This window comes from Ceratotherium simum, chromosome 24, assembly GCF_057802395.1.
Source record: "Ceratotherium simum simum isolate JZ-2026a chromosome 24, ASM5780239v1, whole genome shotgun sequence".
Taxonomy (NCBI): domain Eukaryota; kingdom Metazoa; phylum Chordata; class Mammalia; order Perissodactyla; family Rhinocerotidae; genus Ceratotherium; species Ceratotherium simum.
In genome coordinates, this window is record NC_141923.1 from 35,535,412 (window position 1) to 35,548,312 (window position 12,901).

General features: G+C 49.5%; 1 protein-coding gene across 2 annotated transcripts in view; it reads left to right on the forward strand.

Moving 5' to 3' along the window:
* The window catches only part of TMEM229B (transmembrane protein 229B), a 43,203-nt gene that overhangs the window by 15,281 nt on the left and 15,021 nt on the right, over positions 1-12,901 (forward strand). Inside the window, exons 4-5 of one of the 2 annotated variants that reach the window (XR_015556164.1) lie at positions 10,452-10,694; positions 12,213-12,302. The gene's annotated coding sequence lies outside the window, so the exon portion shown is untranslated. The remainder of the gene's footprint in view (positions 1-10,451; positions 10,695-12,212; positions 12,303-12,901) is intronic. The other variant, XR_015556165.1, reaches the window with a different exon arrangement.

Below are 12,901 nucleotides of genomic sequence, written 5' to 3' on the forward strand. Positions count from 1 at the left end.
CCTATCGCAGAGAGGTGCATTGTCCACACTGCCCCTGGTGCATCCAAGGGGTGGCTGGTCTGCCTGTGTTTGGTGAGCAGGGAAAAAGGTGCAGGAAAAGGGGGCAACTGACTCATCACACCACAGGCTGGAGGAGCCGGTCTTAATAATTTTAACAATAGCTGCGGTTCCTACCACTGCTAGCACCACAACTGCTCATAAAAGAGAAACTAATGTTTAGGAGGAGGAGAGTTGGGGGAGAGACGGGGTTCTAAGGAAGGAGGTAGGGGGTGCCATCTTAGCCAAGACTTAGAGCAGTTGCACAAGGATCCTTCCTGGTGGAGCAAGGGTTGTGAAATTTTGGCCTCTGGCAACCTGGGGTTTAGGTTAACCCCTTCTCTCCCTCTCACAGGCAGCTTTATCTTTGACCTGGGCCTCTTCCTTTTGATCCTATTTCCTCCTCTCGAGATTAAGCCTGAGCCTCCAGCTGTAGGTGCTCTCAGAGGATTTAAAACTACCAGACGAAATCTTTCTTCTTCTGAACACTCATACAGGCCTGAGAATTGACCTGCTTAGTTCTTCAGCCTCTTATCGGACAGCGACAGTGAGCCAGGGACCAGGCTAGTTACTGGGGCACTTAGAGCTAGCTGGGGAGAAAGACGTTGCATGGACGTTCACGCAGATAGTTCTGTCACTGCAATGTTGACCAGCACTCCAATAGAGGAACCTGCCTCGTCTACAGGGATAGGTGAGTATTCCCCAGGGAAGAGGCACAGTGCAGACCTGGAGGTCGAGTACCGATGCTTTTCGAGGTGGGCTGGCTTCTCACTGTCCAGAAATGCAGACGTTGACTGTGCCCTGGGAGGTGCCTAGACACGTACAGTGCACAACAAAGCCAGCACACAGTGGGTGCTTTAAGGTACTCTTGATGAGTGAAGTCTTACAGGCTATCAGCCCCAGTAAGCCCACCCTAAAGGCCAGGCTGAATGTTCCAGAGCACCATGGGCTTCTTTGGGAACCTGAAGCTAGGAATCCCATCTGAACAACAACAATTCCTGCCATTTCTATGCCCACCACCATAGAGCAACTCACTGTCCTACCCCTCTTTCCAAACCATTAGTCCACACAGAGCCCTGCCAGCATCCCAGCTTCACTCTCAGAGTCTCTGGACCTTGGCCAAAGACCTAGCTCCTCTAATTTGTCCATTGCTTCACTCTGGTGATACAGTTTCTTGGTGTGGGCAAAGGTGTCCTTTCAGTGAACAGGACAGAGAAGGAGCATCCACCACTAGCCTGGTCTGGCTCCTTGCCTCTACACAATCACACCTTCCACAGAAAGATGTTCTGGTTTATAAGGGTCCACTGATGGTGAATGGTCCGGAGGCTCTTAGTTCGAGTATAGAACTGTATTTGTTTCCTAGGGCTGCAGTAACAAATCACCACAAACTGAGTTGCTTAAAACAACAGAAATTTCGGGGCCGGCCCGGTGGCGCGAGTGGTTAAGTGCATGCGCTCTGTTGCGGCGGCCCGGGGTTTGCCGGTTCGGATCCCGGGCACACACCGACGCACCGCTTGTTAAGCCATGCTGTGGCAGCGTCCCATATAAAGTAGAGGAAGATGGGCACGGATGTTAGCCCAGGGCCAGTCTTCCTCAGCAAAAAAGAGGAGGATTGGCATTGGACGTTAGCACAGGGCTGGTCCTCCTCACACACACACACAAAAAAAACAGAAATTTATTCTCTCATAGTTCTGGAAGCCAAAAGTTCGAAATCAAGGTGTCAGCAGGGCTTTCCCTCTGGAGGCTCCAGGGGAGAATTGTTCTTTACCTCTTCCAGCTTCTGGGGGCTGTTGGCGTGTCTTGGCTTCCTAGGCCTGGGGCAGCGTCACTTCAGTGTCTGCCTCGATGCTCACATGGCCTCCTGCTCTTCTGTCTGTGTCTCCTCCTCTTCTAAGGACACTTGTCATTGGATTTAGGGCCCATCTAGGTAATCCAGGATGAACTCTTCTCAAGATCCTTAACTTAATTACATCTGCAAAGACCCTTTTTCCAAATAAGGTCACATTCCCAGGTTCCAGGGATTTGGAGGTGGCTATATCTTTTGGGGGGCCGCCATTCAACACACTGTGGGAATTAAGGAGGGAGATTTCTGCTGAGTCCCTTGTACGCTGTGTTCATTTAGGAATTCCATTAAGAGGGAGAGCTAGAAGTACAGTGTGGGGTGACCCGGGAGAGAACTTAAGGATTTAGGTTGAGGATGGAGCTCTCCATCCCAAGATGCCTCCTGTGGCTGTTGTGATTTTTCCTGTTTAGATGCAGATCTGACCATGTCACTCCCTACTCCAGACTCTTCAGTGATTTCCCATTACCTTTAGGATCAAGCTCGCCACCTCAGCGAGGCTTATACAAAGAGGTTACACAAACCTTTGTGTTTTGGCCTCATTCCTCGCCTCCCCCCCGGGTCCTGCACAATCCAGGGAGAACGACTGGTAGTTCCCCTGACAGCTCCCCACTCACTGCCTCTGGGCCTTCAGCCCCTGTGTTCCCTCTCCCTGGAACACTCTTACTCCTTCTCTTAGCCCAACTAGAGACTGAGGAGCTCACTTAGCCCTGGTCCCAGCTCTCGATTTAGTTCAGGCAAACTCAGGATGGGAGCTGTCTCCCTGGAAACTCTCCATGTGACAGCCCACCAGTGACAGTAGCTCAGTTCTTCTGGTGCTGTCAGTGCAGCAGGCTTTCATTTGCCCAGTCACCCTACTATGCGCCAGGTCCTGTGCTAGGCCTGTGGCATGACAGCGAACAAGGCAGACTCATGTCTGCCCTCCCTGCATGGGGCCTTCACCTGAATTACAGGGTGCTGAGAACTCTGGTGGGCTGACTTAGGAGAAGATGAATTAACAAGCTTTAGGGGGTCAGGAAGTCCTTCCGTGTCTGTTACAACCAGGAGAGGCGCGAAGTGAGGGGAAGTGAGGGGAAGAGCAGACCTCCAGGTAGACAGGACAACACATGCAGAGGCTGAGAACTCAGAGAGAGCAGGGGCACCTGCAGTGGTTCCCGGGGTGAATGATGGAGTCCCCAGGAAGCCAGGCTTACTTCATGAAATGTCTGGAAACCAAGGCAGGGAGAGACAGATGATCAACACACAGGAAAATAACAGGTTGTAAGACATTAAAACAGAGTGGTGTGCAAATGAACAGGGAGCTCCTTGAGACTGGGTGGCCCCGAAAGGTCTTCGGGAAGAGATGCTATTTAGGCTGAAAGCTGGGTCATGAAGAGGGTCAGCCATGTGAAGACAGGCGAAGAGTATTTCATGCAGAAGAAACAGCTAGAACAAAGGCCCAAAGGTGGGAATGAGTTTGGATAGTTCGAGGAACAGATAAAAGGCCGGTGTGGCTGGAGCTTGTTGAGAAAGAGAGTGAGGAGGGTAGAGGATGGGGTGAGAGGCAGGCAGGGCTCAGAGTGTGTAAGCCCTGGAGGCCTGGGTCAGGGGGAGGGGAATGGGCGGAAGGACGGATGTGAGGGCTCTTAAAGGAGAATTGTGGGGCCTGGCCTGGCCCCTCCCAGGGAACCCCTGCTGAGGGGCAGGACCAGGCAGGGGAAGATGCAGGCAGAGCCTTGGGTCCCTTGTACCCTTAGCATCTGTCCTGTGCTCCCAGAGGCCTGGTCATGGATTGGAGTCAGTATAACTGACAAGTGGGTCTATTTGGTTTCTGCAAACCCTTCCCTCTACCTGTTACGTAAGCATTCCTGTGCTAGGGTAGATTGCACAGGCTGGGTCCCGCAAGGCTTTACAAACCGAACTTCTCTCTCTTTCTCTCTTTTTCTCTCATACACACACACACCCCGCCCCACAACTCCCCACCTCACTCACCTGGTACATTCTAAGCTTTGTGAGATGGGCCTGCAGAGGCCCTCCTGAAGCTACCTGGGAGCTCATGCCCCCATCCCACACACAGACCCTTGGAGTCTCCGAGAGGGGCAAGGGTGGGGGAACAGCACAGGCATTGAATCAGACAGACTTTAATTCTAAGCCTGCCTCTGCTACTCACTATCGGTATGACTTTTGACAAGACTCTGAGCCCCTTAAGATTTAGTTCAGTGGATTTAGTTCAAATTAGTCAGTTTAGTTCAATTCACTGGGAGCACATTCTAGCCTCCTCCCAAGGCTGAGTGTAAAAGTAACAACATTGAAGGTTTGGAGTAACCAGAAGGGGCTTTAGATTCCAGCTCAGCACAGCAAACAACCTAAAATGGAATATTAGACATCCCTGTTACTGAAAGTCTTTAATAACATTGCCCTTAGATGTTTTTCATTGGCTAGCTCTGGCACACCACTCTGCTGGTGGTAGGCTGACCAGCTGTCCTGAGACTAAGGGGTTTTGCAGGATGTGGGACTTTCTGTGCCAAAACCAGGAAAGTCTTGGGCAAACCAGGGCAAACTGGTGACCCTAGTTAGTGGGAATTTAAAATATCTTTACTAAGTACTATACAATATAGTTTCTGCTTTGCAGAATGACCCCTCTCCCATTGGACACGGTCTCAACAAGTCCTTCTCTCTGTGCCAAGGAAGGACAAGAATATCCAGACAGGACAATCAGCCTCTTCCTCTTTATTTGAATCTCAACACAAGCCTGCAGGGACTGTCCAATAAACCATTCCTGCCACCTGGATCCCGGGAGGTGTTTGAGTCCCTGTTGTTTTCTGAGCATGTTCTTTGGCCTTTCCTTCAACTCCTTGAGGTGCCCCTCACAGTTTTCCAACACATTCCTTTTTGGTTTATGTTTGTCAGTTGATTCTGTGGCTTGTAACCAATCCTCTCCCACTTTATGCACAGCAGTGAGAACCTTCTGGGTGTTGACAATCCAGATGCCTGCTATGCACTTGACTTCTTTTAAACATCTGACTGTTACCTGTGATGGTATCTGTAGCCCTCACACTCCCCCTTCCTAACCTTCATGAGATGCTGCTCAGGCCTTGAACTAATACCTCCTGTCTAATCCCCACCCCTCCTCCAGGAGACCCTGCCTGTTACAACCTATTGTTGACCCCCTTGCACCTGCTCCTGAGTCTTAGGTTGACTGCTGAAAGCTGGAGGAAGCTCCAACATGGAAGCGCCCCAAACTAAGCCCTTCTTTTATAAACTGTAAAGCACCCAGAAGTGCAAACCACAACGTTTCAAATTTTGTATATATCCCAGGATTCAGACTTGATCTAATTGGGATTAATCTGATTTCGGAGCTGTCCTTTTCTGCAGTAGGGTCCCCAGAAGTCCTTTAGAGCAGGCAGTCTGCCAACCACCTCTGGGTGGACAGTCAAGGACAGCTAGTGCCCACTACCTCCCTGGCTTGCCCACGAGCAGCTCCCTGGGACAAAGCCAAGAGTCAAGGCAGGAGGCAGAACCTTGCCTGGACCTCTTCAACACCAAAGAGTAAGCCTCTTCCTTGGATCACTTTAGAAATGACAACAAAATGACGTTAGGTGTTATTTTGCTGACTCGCACTCAATCTGTTCCCCCAGGGTCTCTGGCCTGCTGACCAGCAGGACCAGATGGCACCTTTGCAGGAATATCTCAGCATTTCTGCCTTCCGGGACATCCTAAGAAACGACTTGTCTTCTTCTTCTGATTGACTTATCTGTGCATCCTTTCTAGTTATTCATATATTTTTCCTTCCTATGACTCTGCTGAAGGCACTTTACACCCAATCCTGGCTTACATTTCATGTCCTTGAGATGACAGCTGACCTTGTTGTCCAGAAGAAGGGAGGGCGAGGGGGAGGGAGGGGGAAGGGAATGGGAAAGACAAGGAAATGGAAGGAGCCAGATTGTTCCACATTCATAACTGTTTGCAACCATCCCCTTTCTCAGTCTTTCTGGAATGTGGCCATCTACCCTCCATGTTCCCCTGGGAACTTCCTGAGTACCCAACAAAAGATGCAACATACCAGGCTTTGGAGATATAGACCTGAGTTTGAATCCCAGGTCCCTGACTCACTTGGCCGTGTTATGTAACCTTTCTAAGCCTCAGTTTACTCATCTGAAAAAGGGGCTAATAATAGTCCACACCTCCCAGAATTGTAGAGATCAGATGAGACAATGCTTGTCGAGTGCTTAGCATGCAATCAATGTCAGATATTAGGAGAAATATTCTCCTTTGTAAGGCTCACAAGTCAAATGCAAGCAGATGTCACTCCAGCAAGCATTTCTGGACTCCTGTTGGTGGCGTCATGACGGCCAAATCATGGATTTTGAAAGATCCTACTCTGACCTGGGCCACTTGTGAATAGGAAGGCAAATTACTTAACCTCTATACACACAAGTTTTCTCATCTGTAAAATGGGAGTGATGAAACTTACTCTATAGGATTATTGTGAGAGTTAATTTAAATAAAATGATATGTCTAATATGCTTAGCACAGGTCCCTGATTCCTTACCCAAAACCCATGGGATTTTACAAGACTTTTTGGATTTCAGAAAGATAACACTTATATGCCGTATATTTTCTAACTCCTTAGGCAGGTGTGGGTCAGCACCCCACAGTCAAACACATTATTATTTCCACATGGAAACCTATAAATATCATCCTAAGTGGGATAAATAAAAACTCTAAATGGCCTTACATCCTTACCTTGTGAGAGAGGCAGTATTAAGGTATTACAGTTCCCACTTGACAGATAACAAACCAAAGATCAGTATAGTGGGCTGTTCAAGATCACATGCTCCATAACCAGCAGCACAAAGATCCCTGGGTCATCTGGCCATCCGGTCACCGGCCCAGGGACTCTTCCCAGCACACCACACAGTGTGATGGACACTTCCCTGTTACAACCATTCCCTTTGCTTAATGAACTTTACCAAAAAAAAAAAAAAAAAAAAAAAAAAAGAGCTACTGAATAATCAAGTTTTCTTCTCATCTTTCTATGTGTATGTATGTGTATTTATTTCTATATTTCTTTTCATATTCTGCTTTTCCCACTTTGGTACCTGGTACACGTTTCTCTGTATTGTGTTGTATTCTCATTTTTAGTAACTATAGAGTCTCCGAGAATCTTAATATAATGCAGTTAGCATAGCTATTCCCTTCTTGCTGGGTGTTTGCATGTTTCCAATTTTGCACTGTTCTAAAACAATGCTCAGTCATTCACTTTAAACTTTGCCTTAGGGATGAACAAGCACATTGATCTGAAAACACCTGTCCTTTGAGCCCCCAGCTGGCTGGCAGCATTCGGGCAATTGCCTTTCCAGGCACTTCGACTATATACTTGGTGTTCCCAATCAACTAATCAATTAGGGTTTATTGAGAGCCTACGTGGGGAACATGGTGCTCTTTGGTGCTTGGAAGAGGCACAGAAGCATAGGCCGTGTCTCCAACCCTCCAGAAGCTTATGTGTAACCCAGGAGGCCTTTCAACTTCAAACCAAGCTGGGTTTGTGTCCAACCAGTAAGGCCTTCTAAGCAGGGGCTGATCAAGATGGGCACCAGGGTGTGACGTGTGTGGTGACACCAAGATCTTTAAATAGGTCTCTGATCTATCCCCTTGCCTGTCCAGGGCATTGGTTCTGTTCGGGAAGAAGGTGCTAGAAGTGAAATAGTGAATGCGGAAAACAAGGTCAGGGTCCCCACGAAGCCTTCCCTAATTCATTGTTTTGCTTTCAGACCCTAGTGTTCAGCGTAAACCATTAAAAATCAATATAAAATACCACTTCCCTGACTCCTCTTGTTAGGGGGATCGGTGAAAGGACTGAACAAGACCTGGTTGCTGGCTTCTCTTTAAGTAAATTACTTAACCCGTCTCTGCCTCTGCTTGCCCGTCCAGCCAATGGGAGTGGCATTAATGCTCTCATGGGATCCACAGGATCATAACGAGGATAAACTGAGATGCTGACAAGTGCTTTAGAAAGAGCAAAATGTTGTCCAAATGATCCGTGAGAGGCTGGGGATCATGTCTCATTATTCACCGTTGCATCCCAAGCTCCCAGCATGATGTGGGTCTGGCACACAGAGGAGCTCAATAAACATTTGTTGAAAGAACGAGGGAATTGGCAGGTGTTATCACGAGTCCGTAAGGGGCAGAGAACTGCACATCATTCCATCAACTTGGAGCCTAAGGAAGAGTCTCTCTCCACTCCAGCTCCACCCCCACGTCCATCCTCTCCAGAGCAGTCCACATCCTGATTCTGTCACCCCTATATCCACTGAAAGGAGTCCCTCATTCAGGGCAGCAAAGAATCGAAGCCTAAAATTCACCCCTGCTGGGGGAGCAGAGGCGAGCGCTGACCTCAGCCCATCTCCTCAAGTTTCAAGGGCTGCCGGACTTGCTGTCACAATGGACTGGCCAACTCCATTCTCATTTCCTGCTCCTGGCCACTAAGGCAAAGGATGTTAGGCCATAGAGGTCAGCAGCCGATAGTAGCTCTCCGGCCAGCTGAGAAGGATGCCTGGCGCCAGAGAGAAGCCATGCCCTTATCCACCACCAGCCAGGGCCTCCATGTTCCATCGTCTCCTAGCCCAGCCAGCCTGCTGCACTTGGGGCATTTGGTACCAACAATAGAGACTTCCCAGCCTGTACTAGGGAGCCAGTTCAAAGTGGCCCAAGCCCTGCCCACTGGCTGGACTCTCCCAAGGATGTTTCCTGTATTTCTTGAGTCAGTGTCATCCTTCTCATTGTGATATCCTAGAAGACAGGACAAGCTCTGAAGGTCCCTCCTGCAGCTGTGGGGCTGTGACAGCCAGTCACTTTGCAAAGTCTGTGATTTCTTTCCTTACGCATTTGTCTCTTTATTCTGTCTTCTCCACCCAAATGTAAGGTCCAGAGGCCAGGGTGCATGTCTAACTCTTTCACTGCTTTCGTGTCCCACTGCTGAGACTGTGCCTGACCCAAAGCAGTTTCTTTATTAATGTTTGTGAATGAAAGAATGAACGAACAAATGAACTCATGCAATGTTTATTATGTATGATAAATGATAGTTATTATAAATAAGTGATTACTATAAATGACTTTAAAAAGAAGCAGTAATTTCCATAGTCTCTCAGGATTAACGTACACATCGTCCTGACTTATTCATCGATTATTTATGTATTCATTCATTCATTCATTCAGTTATTCATTCAACCTTGTTTCCGATCTGTAAGAGAGGTGAGAGTTAAATGGTAGCATAGGGCCGGCCCTGTGGCTTAGCGGTTAAGTGCGCGCGCTCCACTGCCGGTGGCCCGGGTTTGGATCCTGGGCGCGCACCGACGCACAGCTTCTCCGGCCATGCTGAGGCCGCGTCCCACATACAGCAACTAGAAGGATGTGCAGCTATGACATACAACTATCTACTGGGGCTTTGGGGGGAAAATAAATAAATAAAAATTAAAAAAAAAAATGGTAGCATAATGTGTTTGTCAGGGCTACAAAATTCTAGAGCATCTTTGATGGGGGGATTTGACCTAGTCAGGGAGGTCAGGAGAAGCTACTGGGAGGAAATCCCATTTTAGCCAAGATCTAAAAGAAGAAAGTCATTAACCGGGAGCCAAAGTGGGGGGGGGGAAGAATATTGCAGAAAGAGAGGATAGCGCAGAAAGAGGGGATAAAGGCCCAGTAGTGGGAGGAAGTGTGCAAGGAGGAGAAACTGAGGGACAGCCAGGGAGTGATGAGACTGGGCAGGATGAGGCTGGGTCAGCCCCCTTGGCAAAGCCAGAGCCCCAGCAGACAGGCCAGCAGCACCCAGATGTGCCCCATAGAAGTGCCCCGGGCCAGTGCAGGGGCCCTTTAGGAGATGTCACCTCCTCCAGGAGACTCTTCCCAACCCCCCAACCTAGATTAGGGCCCCTCCTTTGTGTTCCCAGGGGACCCAGGGCTTCTCCTTATCATTTAACTTATAAGTCTACTTTAATGATCTGTTTTCTTACTTTTTGTTCTCCTTGTCTCTCAATTTGAGCTCCTCGAGGGCAGAGACTTTGACTATTCATCCTATGCCACCAGTGCCTAACACAATGCCTGGACATGATGGTGCCCCATTAGCGTTATGATGAATGAATGAATGAATGGAGTGCCCACAGATAACAGAGTGTCTTGGACAGATGTGGATTTCTACACAGTCAGGAAGCCCCCACTGAGCCCTGGGCTGCAAACAGGAGAGTGTGGACAGGAGTCTCTGCTGGAGGAGAAGGGAGCCAGAAAGCTGGAAAAAAGAGGTCAGGGGATGCTCTGTGGTTGGTGTTACATGAAGAAAAAAACAATTTACAGTGCCATCCTTAAAAGGAAGGCGGGATGACACTTTCAAGGAGGATTTGTTTACCAGACGCTAAAAAGGAATTTCACCAGCTAAAGCTGTTTGGGTTTATAAGGATGAACAAGAATGTCAGCTGGGTATTTAGCAGACTGTCGTGCATTATGTGCCAAGCACTGTTCTAAGGGCTTTGCAAGTATTACGCCATTAAATCCTCATAATAATTGCATGAACCGTTTAACTATGACTATGTCTGTTTTACAGATGAGGAAACTGAGGAGCAGAGAGGTTAATTACACCCCCACAGGACTGAGCAGCCAGGAAGTGACAGAGCCAGGCTGTTCCCCCAACCCCGTGCTGCCCTCAAGCCCGCCCTTGCTCTGTTGCTGGTACGACTGAGGAACTGGGATCTTTTAAAAGGTCCTCCTGAGAGGATGATTCCTCCCCCTGTTGCAGATGAGAAAACTGAGGCTCAAAGAGGTTAACTTGCTGAAGATCAGCCAGCTGGTAAGTGGCAGAGCCAGGATGTACTATTACCGCCACCCTCACTGCCTTCTATGTCTCCCTGATGCTCAAGGTGGATCTCTGAACTCAGTTGTCTTCCCTGCCAGTCCCTCCGCAGCTGGGGAACCGCAGCCCAGGCCCCGCAGATGGCCGCACTCTGTGCACGTTTGTGACTCAGCAGCCCCTTCTCCACTCCCCAGCTTCCCATCCCAGCTCTGAGCCTCTGACCTGCTGTGACTGAGACAGGGACACCATCCCAACCTGGCACAGGATTAGGAGCAACGCAGTCCCTCAGCAACTTTTAGGGGAAAAAATAGGTTCGGCTAAAATCTACTTAGACATCTTTGATGGGCAGGAAGGCGATGGCCTGATCTAGGGGAAGGTGGCTAAGGATGCAGTGAGTCAGCATCCTGGGAACCTGTGTGGGGGACGTGAGGTAGCCCAGGCGGGGCTTGGAGCCTCAGACAGACCCTTTGTCTCAGCACTTGGACGCCAGCATGCTTTTCCTGGTGCTGCCCCGTCCCCTCTCTCTTGCTCCATCCCTCAGGGGCTCCCTTGCGCAAGAGCTGACAGGCTCATGAGGCATCTGAAACCAGGGAAAGGGGCAATTTGGACCCAACCCAGCCTCTTTGACACAGAGCCCTAGGGCCAAACAGATAGCCCGGGCCTGTCAGGGTCATCTGAGCACTTGTGAGCACACTGGCTACTTTTGCCACAAGAACTTGACTCAAAAGACATCTGACGCAGGCTTCACCACTCAGCTCCCCTTCCTGGAGGTGACGTGTCACTGTGATTGTCTCTGCCTCGGTTTCCCCATGTGTGAGAACAGAAGCTTCTTAAGCTTCTAGCACACACAAGCTTGACAAACGGAGCCCTCCCTGAGACAATAACTGAAAAGATTTCCATCTGTGGGCTAAGGAAGGCAGCATGGTGAGGGTAGGAGGCAGGAGGAGCTTGGGTTTCAGGATCAGACAGATCTGGGTTCAAATCCTGGATCTGCCTCTTCCTGTCTGTGTGATCTCTGAGACTTGGAATTAATAACCAATTCAATCCTCAGAACAGCCCTCCTAGGTAGGTGCTATCTCTAGTCACATCTTATAATCCAGAAACTGGGGCACAGAGAGGTGAATAAACTTGCCCAAGGTCACACAGCTGGTAAGTAGCAGAGTCAGGTGGCCTAGCTCTGGTCTGGGCTCCTCACCACCACTCTACACTGCCCTGCTTCCTATAAGACCTTGAAGAGCAGAAATCCGATCCTGGCTTTGCCAGTAACTTAAGTCACACTGTCACTTGGGCTTTACCTGTAATATGGGGGGAGAAGACCCCTGATTCTACACCATGTACCACTATCAGCCTGTGAGTTGTTTCTGAGCATGTGTTGTCTCTGCTCATCGGCCCACAAGGTGCTGGGACAGTTGTTGGGGATCTCTCCTCCTTGCCCCCCACATCGCCATGCCCTGCCTCCTAGCCTTGGCTTCAAGGGTCAGCCACAGGGCTGCAGTGAAAGAGTGTCTTTCCCAGGGTCTCCTGAGCGCCCACAGCAGCCCTCTTCCGAAGCTCCAGAGCACTACGAGGGCAGAGGCCGGCTTCTGGACACTGTGGACAGTGCTGGTAGGTCATATCCTCCCCCACATCAGAGTTGACTTGGCCTCTCAGTCACACTGGGTGACTAATTTAAGGTAATTCTGAGAATCTTAGTGTTGGAGAGGAACGTGCAGGTAGGACAACCAGTCCAGGAACTCAGGAATCCTGTCTTCAGCATTTTGAACCCAGCTGGCGGGTGTGCCCACGTGACAGCAGCTCAACCCCTCCTGAGAGAGTCTGAGCCCTTCCTGGTTTGCCAAAACCGTTCTTCCTGAAGTTGGCTGCAATCTGACTTTTCTGTCAAGTCCGCCTTCTGGGCCTAATGTGGCCCTTTGGAGGATTGTAGGGTCCTTCCAGTGGGACAGTCCTTTACCAGCTTGAAGAGAGTCCCTGTGTCCCTGCCAAGTCTTCTATTTTCTAGATTAAATATCCCCACTTCCTTCAGTTCTACGTCTTGGGTCAGGGTTCTTTGAGGCTTCTTCCTCACTGCCCCACTCCCTCTCTTCCCAATATGTTCTAACGGATTTGTCAGAAATCCTGACTCAGATCCCTCCCAAAATGCTGTCATCAGAGCACAACACTCCAGCTCAGTAGGCCAGTACCACTGTCTACTGTCTCCCTTCGCC